The 15,129-nt window shown below is 36.6% G+C and overlaps 1 pseudogene; it reads left to right on the top strand.

Moving 5' to 3' along the window:
- Positions 1 to 6,129: 6,129 nt before the first annotated feature.
- LOC149410505 (cytochrome P450 9e2-like) lies at positions 6,130 to 13,634 on the top strand (annotated as a pseudogene).
- The last annotated feature ends 1,495 nt before the right edge of the window (positions 13,635 to 15,129 follow it).

The following is a 15,129-nucleotide window of genomic DNA, read 5'->3' as shown; positions in this document are numbered from 1 at the left end:
ATTTCAATGATACTGACATGATAGTGACTAAAATCTCTGATTACGAATTTTTAGAATGACTGATTGTGCACATTCGTCATATCGTGTAACTTTAACAAGTCTTAAATTGAATGGTTTTACAACTGTCATATAGCAAAACGAACAAAATAAAAAAAAATGACGGCCTCCGTGGTTGAGGGATAAAGCTCTCGACTAGCAAGCCGGAGGTCGCGGATTCAAATACCGGCGGGAGCAAATAAACTTTTATTTCACAATTTGTCCCATTTTAACAAAATAACATAATATTGCTTGCGTCACGTTCCATAATTGAAAATACCGTCAGTATCGCACTGGTGTAAGACCACCATTTAGAATTGAAGCTTGAAATGGCTTTAGCCGTGTTTGGTGACTAGATCTGAACACTCAGGTACTTCCTCTTTCCCATCTCCTTCCCCTTCCAACTACCTTTAGCCTAAAAACATACCCCGATTTGGGATGCCATAGTCTCACTGGTTGGGAGCAGTTGGGATTCTTCTGCGCTGTTCACATAAAAAAGTCCTCTTTTATCTTGGACTACTCGACCATTTGGCATGTCGCTTTACTGTAGGTTTATTTGTAAGGTTCCGGTTCCGGTTAAAGATGGCGGCCGTTTTAGTCTATCATCAAATCATTTCTCTACATATAAGTAGCTATTCCGGGTAATAAACTTAAGGTAAATTATATGCCACACGGAGAAAAATTACTGTTATAAATAATTGCTAATTTATTAAAAATCGATTGAATTGACAGATTTCCTAACAAAGTATCGGTAAAACGTCTGTATTTTATGATATCAGCGGAACACCTGCTCATAAAAATTCTAATATTGTGACATTCCGTCATTACATTTTTTTCGAAAAGCAAACCTGCGTGAACACGTGTTCCGATATATACTGAATGGACTGATATTTCACGTTTTTGACAGGATTTCAATAAATCAGATATACTTATTTTTCTCCGTGTACTTTTATTTAAAAACATAGACACGTTATTTACATACAATTTACAAAAACAACCGTTTGCAAACAACGAGTCAGTTATTACGAAAATAGAATCAAAAATATTATTTTTTCATGTATATATAAAAATATATATAAAAATATTTTTATATTTTTATATATAAAAATATAAAAATATATATAAAAATATATATTTTTATATTTTTATTTTATATTTTACATGTACCTATCTGGATTTTATTGTTTATTACTGCTAAATTGTATTTTCCTAAAAAAATATTTTCTTTCTATTTTTCTTTCTTACATTTATATGTTATATTTTTATTTTATTTTATATTTTACATGTACCTACCTGGAATTATGTACACGCAACCTGCCAATTTGACTGTCCTAAAACGGGAAACTTCCTAGTTGGACAGTCAAAGCTTCCTTTTATATTTGTATATCTTGTATGTAATAAATGTAATAATAATAAATAAATAAATAAATAAATGTATGAAATCGTCGTGTTTAATTATTAAGTATGAATGAAAGTATTTAAGTACCCTCTTACAAATCTTATGATTTGGACGCAATTAACAGCATCTTAAAAATATATTTAGAATTCTGCCCATTTCCATGATATTGTAGAGTACAAATATATTTAGAATTCTGCCTATTTGAATAATATTGTAGAGTACAAATATATTTAGAATTCTGCCTATTTGAATAATATTGTAGAGTACAAATATATTTAGAATTCTGCCCGTTTGAATATTATTGTAGAGTACAAATATATTTCGTAACCAACATCGCACATAACATTACTGATGAAAAAAGCAGTGAGACAAAATGTTTGAGAAATTCTGAAATACGCAAGATCTGTGACAATATGAGATATGAGATAGTAATATACATTTAGATAACGGCGAATATATGCCTTAACTAGCAGTTAAGAAACCGCTCCGCGGGTTTTTGCAGCTAGGCCCTGTGGGCGGCACTTGATTGGGCTTCGTCCAGTTTAAGTGATACTAACAACAGTTACATTTAATAGATAGATATTAGGTCATTCACATAGAGAGGGTGAGTATATATTGTTAAAACACGGAACCGGAAGGAGTTAATGAATAATAACATGCTCAATTTAGGCACAATAAGAATGACAGTTGTTTGAATAAATGAAATTTTACATATTTGTGATGGATTATTTCAAATGAAACACTATTATTGACTACATGTTTACAAATGATATTAACTTTTATCGTACATAATATAAATTGCTCATAGGAGACTTGCAGTGCTTAAATATGTGTTACAACCGTCAATGTCTATAATTTGAATCAATATCGTATAGTTTGTCACAATAATTAAAGATAGTTATAACAAAGTTGACTGAAATAATAGATTATTACATATTGATTAATTGTACCCGAGTTTATGAATAAAAGGAGGTAATTATGCGATGAGATTAGCAGTCGTTTTAATTAAAAGGTGTTAATTTTTCTCCAACTGGTGGTAATTCTTTACCTACAACTATTACTGTATCTAATAAAGTTTAAAGTTAGATTATATATACACTTTCATCAGGAGAGTAAAAATCTACATATAAAGGTAGATTTTTACAATATAGCGCCCCTGAGGTGATATCTCACAAAAGCGGCGCTATGCAAATTATCCAATTAATAAATCAGTTTCAGTTTCAGTGCCGGCAACCCGGGCGTTTATAAATAAATATAATGTTTACATTTTATTGTGTACGTATGCATTGATATAAAACGGAAATAAATAAAATAATACTATCCGATTAAACTTTATTTTCTTAAAAAACAAATAACTTTGTTAACATCACTTTATTATATACAACCTGTATCGAACGCATTACGCAATGCTACCCAAAGACCGCAAAGCAGCTTTTTGACCATGGGAGGATAAGAAAGCTAGTATTTACATTGTATCCCCTCCCCAGCCCGCGAGTACTGAGCACAACGTGCGCCCGGATACAGTATTTACATGGTATCCCCTCCCCGGCTGGAGAGCACTGGGCACAACGCAAGCCATGGACACAGTATTTACGTAGCATCTCCTCTCCTTTGCCCAGGCGAAGCCAGGCAAAACACTGAACGGCGACGGTCAGCCAATCACCGCAAAGCAACGATAAAGCTAGAAATATTTCTCTTTTCATATATAATTGCGCAAATTAATGGTAGATTTGCATGAGTCTCGCCACAATAATTCTAAATAAAAATATACAGGTTGAAAGTCTGGACTTGCGTCTATGTTGTAAAGTATTATTGAAATATGTAAATATTAATATTAAGTAGTTATAAGGATTTCCTCACACCAATGTCGGTCTGAGGACCTACTGATTCATATTGTACAATTTATTATAAAAAAATTAAAAATGCTATTGTAAAACAATTTTCTGTTACACATACGCGACATTCCCGGGCCATCCCACGGAGGACGACTTGGGTCAATAATAGAACGGAACAGACGGCACCAGCAAACCCGTTCTCACAGTTTGCGGCCTTTATGACGGAGGATTTCCTCGCCTCGCAAAATGGCGGTACTCCGCGGCAGCAGCCCGAAGAAGAAAACCGCATGGCGTCCCTTATCGCACGCCAATCAAGCGCTAAGGACCTCCCATCATACCGCAACTACGCAACACCCACGCAAGTCCCGTAAATAATAGACGTTTTAGAATATCGGTTCGGTGGTGCTCACACAATTACATCACTGATGTTTGAAACAATAAAAAAGTTGCCGCGGCTTCTCGAAGATGCATCAAACGACGCACTTATTGAGTTTTCAGGTACAGTTCACCAAATGTGGTGGCCTCACTCGGCAGTTTAAAGTGTGATTATTTATCTAACCCCGCGCTTCTACGTGAAATTGCATCGAAAATGCCTCTTGTGCGAAGAGTGGCGTGGTTGGACAAAATAGCCGATCAAGTGATAAGTCGGACAATTCAACAATTAGACTCATTTCTAAAGCGGCTCACAAACGCGATCCCGCGTTCGGGCTTGGTTGACAATGCTCGGGCTCCAATGCGACCACGACGGGAACAAGTATATTCGCAAAATTCTCAAACTGATCCGGAGAGTTCAGGGCAACTTGTTCCCCAAGCAGCGCGAAAACGTGCAAAACAAGGTAGCTGAGCAACACAAAGTGCAATATACCGCCGCGGCAATAGCCGTACAGAAAAATTATCTCGACGCCGTGGACACATTGGACGAAGCCGCCAAGTTGGTACGGGAGGTGAGCGCAATCCTTGCAAGTGGGGGTTTTCTGCTCACTAATTGGGCTTCAAATGACCCTGCCGCCATTGCAGAAGTACCCTTTGAAAAACGGGCGAAATCGGTAATACCTATCAGCAACGGGGACCATGAAAACGAGCGCATACTAGGCCTAGTATGGGACCTCATAGGTGATCACTTTCTCTACAGCTTCAGGGAGGCAGCCTGAGCCGAGATGATCCCACACCCAACGAAAAGACAATTACTAAGTATTGTCATGAAGATTTTTGATCCTATTGGTTTCGTAACATGCTTTACAATACGCTCAAAAATACTTCTACAAGCAGTGTGGAGATCAAATATAGGTTGGGATGAACCAATAAAACCCGAGCATGCGAATAAATGGTCGGAATGGCTACAACTTCTCAGCCAGAATAGCGTTTCCATACCACAAAGATGCCTCATTAATAAAAACGGCAAATTTTGAACTCTACCTGTTCTGCGATGCATCGGAGTCGGCGTATTGCGCTATTGCATATTTAACCGAAATCTCCCAGGAAGGCACACACTCAACTTTCCTGGCTAGTAAATGTAAAGTGGCACCAATGAAACCCTTGTCTATTCCGCGCCATGAGCTACAAGCAGCCCTAATGGCCGCACGATTGGCGGCTACAATCAAAAGGGAAAGCCAAATTCACATTAGAAGAATAAGATATTGGACGGACTCAACGACCTTCTTGTGTTGGCTAAGGACAGACCCGAGGACTTACTCCGCCTTCGTGGCCAACCGGCTAGGAAAGATTAATGATTTAAGTGAAATAATTAATTGGAGATGGGTACCTACTAAATTAAACCAGGCTGATATCGGTACAAGAGACATCGAGCCGCCCGACCTCTCGCCCACTAGCAGGTGGTTTTGCGGTCCTGCCTTTATTACCCACCCAGAAGCTATATGGCCCCGTGAAGAGGAGCCAGTCATCCGACCCGATAACCAGGTTTGGAGGTGAGGCCTCAATATGTCGGCCTCACAATAATCAAATGAGGCGGATTACCTCCTATTGAGCGATTTTCATCGTGGCATCGGCTCATACTCACCACTGGATGGGTTCTCTGCTTTATAAGGAGATGTCGGCCGAACCCCAACAAATCATCAGAAGGTCCTCTGAGTGCCGAAGAGACCCGAAGAGCAGAAACATTATGGGTAAAGAAATCTCAAGCAGACTCTTTCGGGGCCGAAATTCGCGCTACCCAAAAAGTCGATACACTACCCACCGACAGTCGCTTGCGAACGCTAACGCCTTTCCTTGGCCCAGATGGCATTATACGAATGGGCTCACGGTTATAAGCCCTTAAAAGAGTTGCCAGCGGAGTACGGACACCAGTCATCCTGGATGGTGACGAGGCATACACTCGGCTCCTGATCCGCCACTATCATCAAATGGCGGACCATTCGAGCACCGAAAAAACCATGGCGGAAATCAAAGGCAGCTTTTTTATATTGAAATTGCGCACCAACCTCCGCCGAATAGCGCATGAATGCCTAGTATGCCGTATTAGGAGAGCTCAACCACTGCCACCACTGATTGGACCATTACCGGCTGCCAGGCTTACCCACCACGTGACTCCCTTCCGCACTGCGGCCTAGACTATTTTGGCCCTATGGAAGTAACAATCGGCAGGCGTCGAGAGAAACGGTACGGGGCATTATTTACCTGCCTGTCAACCAGAGCTATACATCTCGAGCTAGCAGCCTCACTAAGTGCCGATTCAGCTATAATGGCAATGCAGCGAATGTCAGCTAGGCGAGGCCAGCCCGAATGTATATACTCGGATAATGGGACTAATTTCTACGGCGCTAACAAAGAAATCCGAGACGCGCTGGAATCAATCAGTCGAGACCCCAGAGTACAAAACTAAATTGCAACACAAAAAACATCATGGAAATTTATCCCCCCCTGTCTCTCCACATGGGGGGAGCTTGGGAGCGCCTCGTGCACTCTATAAAGAGAGCCCTCAAGTCAACTATGAAAGAGTGTTCACCGAAAGAAGAAACCCTCACGGCCCTGGCAAAAGCAGTCTCTGTCGACCCGAAAGATGAGGAACCGCTAACTCCTAACCATTTTTTGCTGGGATCAGCAGGAAAGCGGCCACACCTGTCACTGTATGCGGCAAAAGAAGAAGAGGTCTGCATAAGAAAACAATGGCGAATCAGCCAGCAATTAGCAGATATGTTTTGGCGGCGATGGATGAAGGAATACTTGCCCACTATAGCCGCACGTCAAAAATGGCACCAGCGAGGTACCCCTATCCTACCCCTACCCCTAAGGTTAAAATCGATATATTTATGTTATATGTTGCGTGTTTGTGAGTGATGGGTGATTTGTATTGGTTTTGTGTGTTACGTGTACGTTTTATTATTTTATTTTATGAAATTTGGGTAATTTTGTCTTTTTTTGTTCTTTAATCCATTTTGTAATTTGGTGTCTAAACTTTTTTACACATAAAAACCATAAACATTTCGTAGAAGAATGTCGATTCCACCAGATTACTGCACATCTGAGCTGAATTAAGAAATACATTAAACTACCTGAATAACCCACCATACGAAGAAGAAAAAGTGATGATCGATTAGATAATACGGTGGTAATATTTTAGGATATTAAAATGTGTTTCAAAGAAATTTATTCGGAGATAATTTTTTTATTTTATTTTGACATTAACCACACGCAGGAGGCCCTAAGGTAAAGAATTTCCTTCTGGGCTTATAACATCTTTTGGGATGCAGTGTGATAGGTCTTTTTTAAGGAAAGGATGAAGAGGAAATTTTGGGGTCACCCATGGCAGAAGTGCTGGTTATCAAATATATGGTTCCCAGGTGGCGGTACCGTGAAAATAAGTATACTGAAACTGGTATATATAAACTGGTAGAGATGTTGGTAATCCAATAAATGGTTCCCGGAGGGCAGTACTCAAACCCGCATCCGAAATTAACTAGTATTTACATAGTATTAGCATTGACTCTACGGTGAACTGAACGAAGAGACTGACCTATCGGGATCGGAGCACCCGTTCATAACGTCAACTGCAGAAGAATAGGTCGTTTCTCAAATAAATTACCAAACTACGTACTTCTTTGCGAATTTCCTGTCGGTGAAAACCCCCCTTCGTTGGTTTCACGCTCCAGGGTTCCTTTCCTGGCCTGCATTAGTAGGTGGATCATATCATGTGCTGCCCCTCGCGGGTCTGCATTGTGTTCATGACGAGGTTTCTGAAGAACGAACTGTATTTTTCGGACAGAAATCTGATGCTCCAGATGTAACTGATAATATGAATATTTTACAAAACCTAACCAATTACATTGTTTTATTTTATTAGGTTTAACGCCCAGTCGTGCTCTTAGATGGATTTTATGAACAGAATACATACAGTGTGCTATCGAAAATTATACACAATTTATTTAAAGCCTCATATAACAGTAAACTCATAAACTGAATATTAAAACATATAACAGTAACACAAAGTATTTTAGAAACATGAATAATACTACATATGAGACAAATCACTAAAACTTAATAACCAACGCTACTATAATTTTTAAGATTCAATAGAGTACTAATATTATAGTCAATAAATATATTTAAAGTGTACCCAAAAACTTGTTGCCCAAATCATCCGATTGGTTAGTGAGTGTGTTGATAGATATTAAGTATTTTTTTATTGCAGAAGGATGTTACATTTGGCCTTGTGTTTCTTGTCGGCACATAGAATTTTATAGTGGCAACGATGGAAGGGCTATCAATTAAGTTGTTAATGACTCTGTGTAACACAACCAGGTCTGGCATAATTCTCCTGTCAGACAGCGTTATTAAAAGCAGTCGATTCATCAAACTGACATGATCAAAATGAATTTGAGATGAACTCTTACCATAACTCTTACCAATCTTACCAAAACTCCTATTTATTATCAGTCAATTACAATTCGTGAGCTCATTGTAATTCTTGTTTTCAATTCATTTATTATTTATTATTTTTATTATTATCCACACACTTCCTTCCTTTTATAACAATCTCAGGCGAAATTACGTAATGATATTTTATGGACATACGTAATAGGTACTACAACTATGCAATAACTAAAAATATCTAATTGTACTGTGTATGTCTTAACAAATAAATAAATATTATTAGACTGACATTAACATTTAAGACGAATGCTTTGAATGGGTGAGTTCTAGCGAGAATCGTCAAAACCGATTATATTTTAGATGTGTACATTCTTAGAATTAAAAAATATGATCAATATGAAATGCTTAATTGCTACTATTACTTTGTTAAAAGGTTTAAAACGAAGAATCGGTGCAGCCAATGAAATATTGACATGATAAAAATACAGAGCATGAAACTATAATACATATACACTGATCCAAAAGAAATTTTCATAAAATACGAAGATATTCCTGCTTCCCACGTTTTCAAATCCAAAGAAGCACTTGAGACCATCGAAAATAACAACAAACGTCCTGTGGACAAAATTAAGTATTTATGATGTTATCCGCTATCACATCTCGTCTGTATAAATAGAGAAATAATTATTGAACTTCAGGATTTTCACAAATCCCTTTCCGTATTTGCCATATCAAGAAACCATCACTCACAACCTTGACGTGGCTTGAGCTTTGTTTAATATACAGTTCTTAAGAGCCAATATCCACATTGGATGAAATAATATCCAACTGAATCAAATAAAATACAGTTTTTAACAACAATTAACAATGATGCACCTGCACTATTTCACAATTTACATTGGTTGGAAAATTTTTGAACCACGCTCATGTACTAAAAAACTAAGGAGGACTCAGAGGGTTTTCTCGACTTCTACTGGTTTGTTAACTTAGCACTGACCACTAGGATGCAGATGCTTTACACTCATTTCCATAAATCCGTCATTCTATCCAAATATTAAATTTTGTTTCCTTTTGTTATACCGTAATTGATGATTCACTAGCGATTGCGTTCAACTGCTTATGATAAAATCAAAATGCTATTGACTTGCCTACAAATGGACAATGGACAATATCAGCGGGAACATAACACGACAATCGGTGTAATTGTTGGCAGATGAAGATGCGTTAAAGATTAACGATTAATTTCATTCATTCATTTAAGATATATTTCCAGCTAATATAAAAACTAATTTAAAAAACACCCTTTTATAATTGAACTTTATCCTTCTAAAAATATTGTTAATGTTAATTTTAGTTATAAGTTTCTACATATGTAAATATATATTTTATTAAGATAGTATTTATGGGCCTTAGTCGTAAGTCACTAGACATGTCTAGACGTAAGTCACTAGTTTTAAGTCAGCAGTTCTAGTTTTAACTATTTAATAAATATATTTGTACATGGCCCTTGAGGTGATTTCTCACGAAAACGGGGCTATATATATTAGCCAAATATTATTATTATTAAGACATTGGAAATAAGTCACAACTGGAATCGAACCCAGGATCACAGTATTGCCTAAACAACGCCTTTAACTACTCGGATTTCTTATATTCTGTGTCTTGTTCCGTGTTTAGATTTGTTAGTATTATTTATTTATTTATTTATTATTTATTAACGCCGATTATAGCGGCTTTTACAAAAAAATAACATTTGTTTTACATATTAATACAGAATATACATAGATAAAAAAAATATAAAATACATAAAAGAGAACAATAGAAATAGTTATTATAAATACAATACAACAATTGTTTATATATTTATATATATATATATATATATATAAATATATAAACAATTCATATACAATAAATCCCGGATAAATTAATACTTTAAAACTATATTTGATTATAATCAATCTGAGAAGCGCTGACATACAGTTTTAATTAAATAGTGTTTGTATGAGGTTAAGCTAGTAATGTTTATAGATTCATCCAAAACATATTTATTACCAAGTACATGTAGGCGATTTATTATGGAATTGAGTTCAGCGTTAGATCCTGTATTGTTGCAATGATAGGGTAATTTGAAACGAACTGATCGACTAGGTACATGGAAACATATTAACGAAAGAATGAGTATTATCCAATAGAGTGATTTTTGGCATATTACGCCGAGTTTGTAAAACGTCATGAGTGATCGCACGCCATAATATGCCACCTGACTAGCAGAATTCGCGCATTTATGATTTTTTTAATATATTTTTTTGTAAATCCTAAAAATATAAAATGAACGGTAAAATATAGGTGAATTTATTGGCAATATAACTCTGCAATCAGTTTATATTATTGTTATTAAAATTCAGAGATATGATTTTGTTAAGTGAAGGAGAGAAATTTCCAATTCAAACGCCAATCACTCAACTCACATCCAGTTGTTGACACGAGCAATCGAGTGGTTAACTTCTTCTTCAATGATTAATAATTACATTGGTGGGTTAACCTACAAAAATCTTTCAAATAAAAATTGAATATACGTTCTAGACTTGTACAAAAAGTCAACAGGTGTCTCTTAGACTTAGTTTTATTACTAAGCCTTGAACATGTTTTGATTATATTGTAGCTATTGAAGGTTCCCGTGCTAGCTGAACATGTGGGTTTCTTCTTCAAGAACATGGTGCTATATTCCATTGAGACAAGGGAAAAGAAGAACATTATTCGGCCGGACATGATCCACCTGCTCGTAGAGGCCAAGAAGGGCAAGTTGAACCACAAGGGGAAGGGAAATAGCGACGACGCTGGCTTCTCAACTGTCCAGGAAACTTTCTTAGGAACGTCTACCGTCAATAGTAAGATTTTAATCTTCTTCCACGAGTGACTGCTAAGTAACAATAAGTATTTTTTATTGAATTCTGAACCCCGTTAATTAATGCTAAAAACGTGGTAATTTTATGGAAATCCTGGTTTCTCACTTAGAGGGTTATAGTTTTTAATGAACTATAAGGGTATAAAACAACGAAAAAATTACCAATACAAACTGATATTGTAATTTATAGAGACTCTAGGGGTTCAAGACTGCTATCTAACTAAACTTTTCAACAGGCAAAACTGTTACAACAACTAGTTAGTTATTTATTATTCTTCTTTATTCGATTAGTTATTTTTTATTCTATTACTGAACTTCTTTAGTATAAGTTGTTTACAAAATAAATTAAGTTTTAAGTTATATTTACGTATTGTGAAATATGGAAGGGTTGGTCGGCAAGTGAGTACTCGTGATTGATCGTGTCGTGGATTGACGACGCGTATGGTACACTGTTCTACACTCCCATCTTAGATTGCCTTCCAGAGCAGAAAATCTTGTCGTTTCTGAGAATTAAACATACTTACACATAATGTGTTTCCTGTCTTTGCAGAATGGACAGATAAAACTCTCGTAGCCCAGGCACTGGTATTCTGTGTAGCTGGTTTCGACACAACGTCACAGGTAGAATGCTTTATAAGCCACCAGTTGGCCATCCAACCAGAATCCAGACGAGGCTGCAGGATGAGGTGGACGAGGTGTTTGCCAAAAACAATGGGAAAGTCTCCTACAGCGATATCAACGGGATGAAATACATGGATATGGTGATTTCAGGTAATTGGAAAATCTATCGCATTGATTTAATGTAATATTTATAGTAAAATGTTTTTGAGAGTTCGAGTTATATTTCCCTTAAATTCGCTGTATATGTAAAATATTACAATATATCTAACAGCGAACTGTGTGGCTACGCTTTCTTTAGAAGAATTATTTAATTATTCAAATAGCTCACGTTAATGGCTCTCTTCCTAAGAATTGTGGTAGTTTCAGAGCCGTCCAGGTTTTCAATGATTTCCAAAGACTTTTCATTCTAAATTCAGGATATCCGGATAAACACACTTTTGATTGGCAGACGCTTGCTTATAAAATATTGGTAATGGAATATATTTTATTGAGTTTGTCTTTTTACAGAAACTATGCGGCTATGGCCTGCACTAGTAAGGGTTGATAGGAAATGTGTTCAAATGTATCAGGCGCTAAAAAATTCAAGGTAAAATAGGGCACAAAAAATATTAAATTTCAATATTAGCGATTTTCAAACAACAATTCGAGAGAGAAAAATCAGAAAAGATATCAACATAAGCATCTAGGACTTGAACCCAGGACCCTCGCTAATCAATATCTCTATCAGTTGAACAGTTGAGATATTGGCGTGAGATTGATTATTACATCAATAATTATTAAAAAATTCCAAATATATTTCCAGATTGGCATAAATGAAAAAATATGGATCCCAGTTAACGCCATTCACCATGATCCACAGTACTATGAGAATTCCACCAAATTTGACAAAGAAAACATAAACCCAATGGCCTTTATGCCTTTTGGGGTTGGGCCAAGAAACTGTATTGGTAAGTTTTTCGAATTTTTATTCTTCAAACAATTTATTTAAAGAGTGGTAAGAAGAGCCAAGAGAAACTAGAAGAAACGAGAAGAAAAAAGAAGGGAAAGAAGGTGCAAGAAGATGCAAAACGAGCTAAGTCGAGCTAAAGAGTGGCAAGAAGAGCCAAGAGAAACTAGAAGAAATAAGAATAATCAAGGGGTCGCAAGAAGAGCCAAGAGCAGCTAGAAAAAATAAGATTAATCAAGGAGTGGTAAGAATAGCCAAGAGAAACTAGAAAAAATAAGAATAATCAAGGATTGTCAAGAAGAGTCAAGAGAAACTAGAAGAAACGAGAAGAAAAAACAAGAAACTAGAAGTGGCAAGAAGAGCCAAAAAAAACTCGAACAAATAAGAAGAAACCAAAAGTGGAAAGAAGAGCCAAGAGAAACTAAAAGAAACAAGAAGATAAAATAAGGGGCAAGAAGGTACAAGAATATACACACAAGAAGAGCTAAGGCTGGCCAAAAAGTGGCAAGAAGAGCCAAGAGAAACTAAAAAAAACAAGTACAGACAAGAAGAGCAAGACGAAGATGAACCAGGAAAAAAGAGTCCAGAATAAGGAACACAATGCTCAATCAATTCATTTAATCATGCCCGTCCTAAATTCGAGTATTGACTTATAAGGTTGCCATGTACACATGTAAAACTTCAACCTCCTTCGCATCCTCAGAGGAACTGTGTTCCAATTTCTAATAAATTAGTACCGGTCTCACCGAGACAGGAATGTTCTTGGCTGGAGTGGTAAACAATTTATTTAAAGTTTTTTTTTACACTATCGGTTGGTATATTGAAATACGACAATTTGGATCGGGCACAGTGACGAAAATTAGATAAATTTTCTTTTTTTTTCCAGGTTCACGATTCGCCCTGATGAGCATAAAGGCCATTATGTTCTTCTTGCTTTCAAAATTTGACTTCGTCCCAACGGCCAAAACCCAAATTCCGCTGAAAATGGATAACAATTACCTTTTCTTGGTGCCAGAAAGAGGATTCAGGGTTGGATTGAAACCAAGGACGAAAGCGATCTAACTTTGTAATGTAAACAAATGAACATAATATGTACATTAGTTTGTATTAAAAAAAATTGAAATAATCATTTTTTTACAAAATTAAACCATGATATGATGTTATTTGTTTAGTTCATTTACCGACCTGCTTCAGAAGAATTTTAATACTGCATACTTGAAATTTTTATATAAAAATTATTAAATATGAAAATAGATTAATATTCACAAAACAACATAAATAATGACGACAGTTTTCTTTTGTTTCCTGGTGAAGATATCCAGTACTTCGTTACCTATTATTTTAAACGCAATGTCTCGATGGACATGCATTAAAGCTTGAAATGATCTGCACTTTTCAAACTTTTCTTTCTCCGATGAATTTTCTTTGAGTTCTATAGGTAACTTTTCCATAAGGCTTTGACTATGTATATATCCGGGGTAAGAATATCCCCCCTGCTGTCTGTACAAGCCTTTGCTTCTCTCTCTTGATTACACACCCATTCGAGTGTGTGCACCCTAGTTTGTCTACGTGTTTTACGACCTTGAACGTAATTATTTCACGTGACGGTTTAGTATAAAAAGGTCTCACCGAACGTTGTGTTGTTTTTTATTGTTTCTCGGTATAGAAACCTAATTATCTATGTATGTGCTATCCCTCGGTTCATTTGAGCTAGAGTGAGTTGAATCCATTACCGCTGTGTTTTAAAGCCATTTAATAAACCTTATTTTCTGTCTCGCCTGCTCCCCAACTAGATACATGATTCCACCTGTCGTAGGGTAATGTGGGTATGATAAAGTGTTAGATTTTATATACATGTGATATAAATACGATAAATTTATGGTGTTAGTTGTCGGCGCCATCCATATGTATATTTTGGAAGGGGAAGGAGAACGGAAATGAATTTGTTCAAGCTAAGTTGGCTCCTCCGCTTACCAAACAAATCTGATGGGTGATAATTAGAACAAGGCAATCGATCTCTACGTGTCTGGATATCCGATCCGGCCGGGTCTGACCATGTTCCGGTTGGCAACCTTCACGCCAGAATAAAGAAAACCAGGTCTTCATACCAATTTCAAAAATGCCCCAACCTCATTACACCTCCAGGAAACTAGCAGACATTTTTTTATTTATTTTTTATAGTGAATACCTCACAAGAGTCCCAACTGCTCCCGTCTGGAGCCAGTGAGACTATGGCATCCCCAATTGGGGGATGTTGTGAGGCTGAAGGTAAGTGGAGAAGGGAAAGAGGAAGGTGTGGAAGTACCTGGCTATTCAGATCTAGTCACTAAACACGGCTAAAGCCATTTGGAGCAACGTTTCAATTCTGAATGGTGGTCTTACACCAGGGCGATACTGGTAGTATCTTCCACTCTGAAGACATAAAAAGAAGTATTCTCTTTGAATTTCAGTTGGACCTTCTATCCTTCTATGTATAAGAATAATACATACTATGTAGGCATATACTCGTAAGTTATTTTAAGTTAAAAATCCATTTAATGAAAGTACAAATATATAC

Source organism: Hesperophylax consimilis, chromosome 27 (assembly GCF_061612785.1).
Source record: "Hesperophylax consimilis isolate HC1 chromosome 27, BYU_Hcon_1.0, whole genome shotgun sequence".
Lineage (NCBI taxonomy): Eukaryota > Metazoa > Arthropoda > Insecta > Trichoptera > Limnephilidae > Hesperophylax > Hesperophylax consimilis.
Note: the sequence above shows the minus strand (reverse complement) of the source record. Positions and strands in the feature narration are given on the sequence as shown.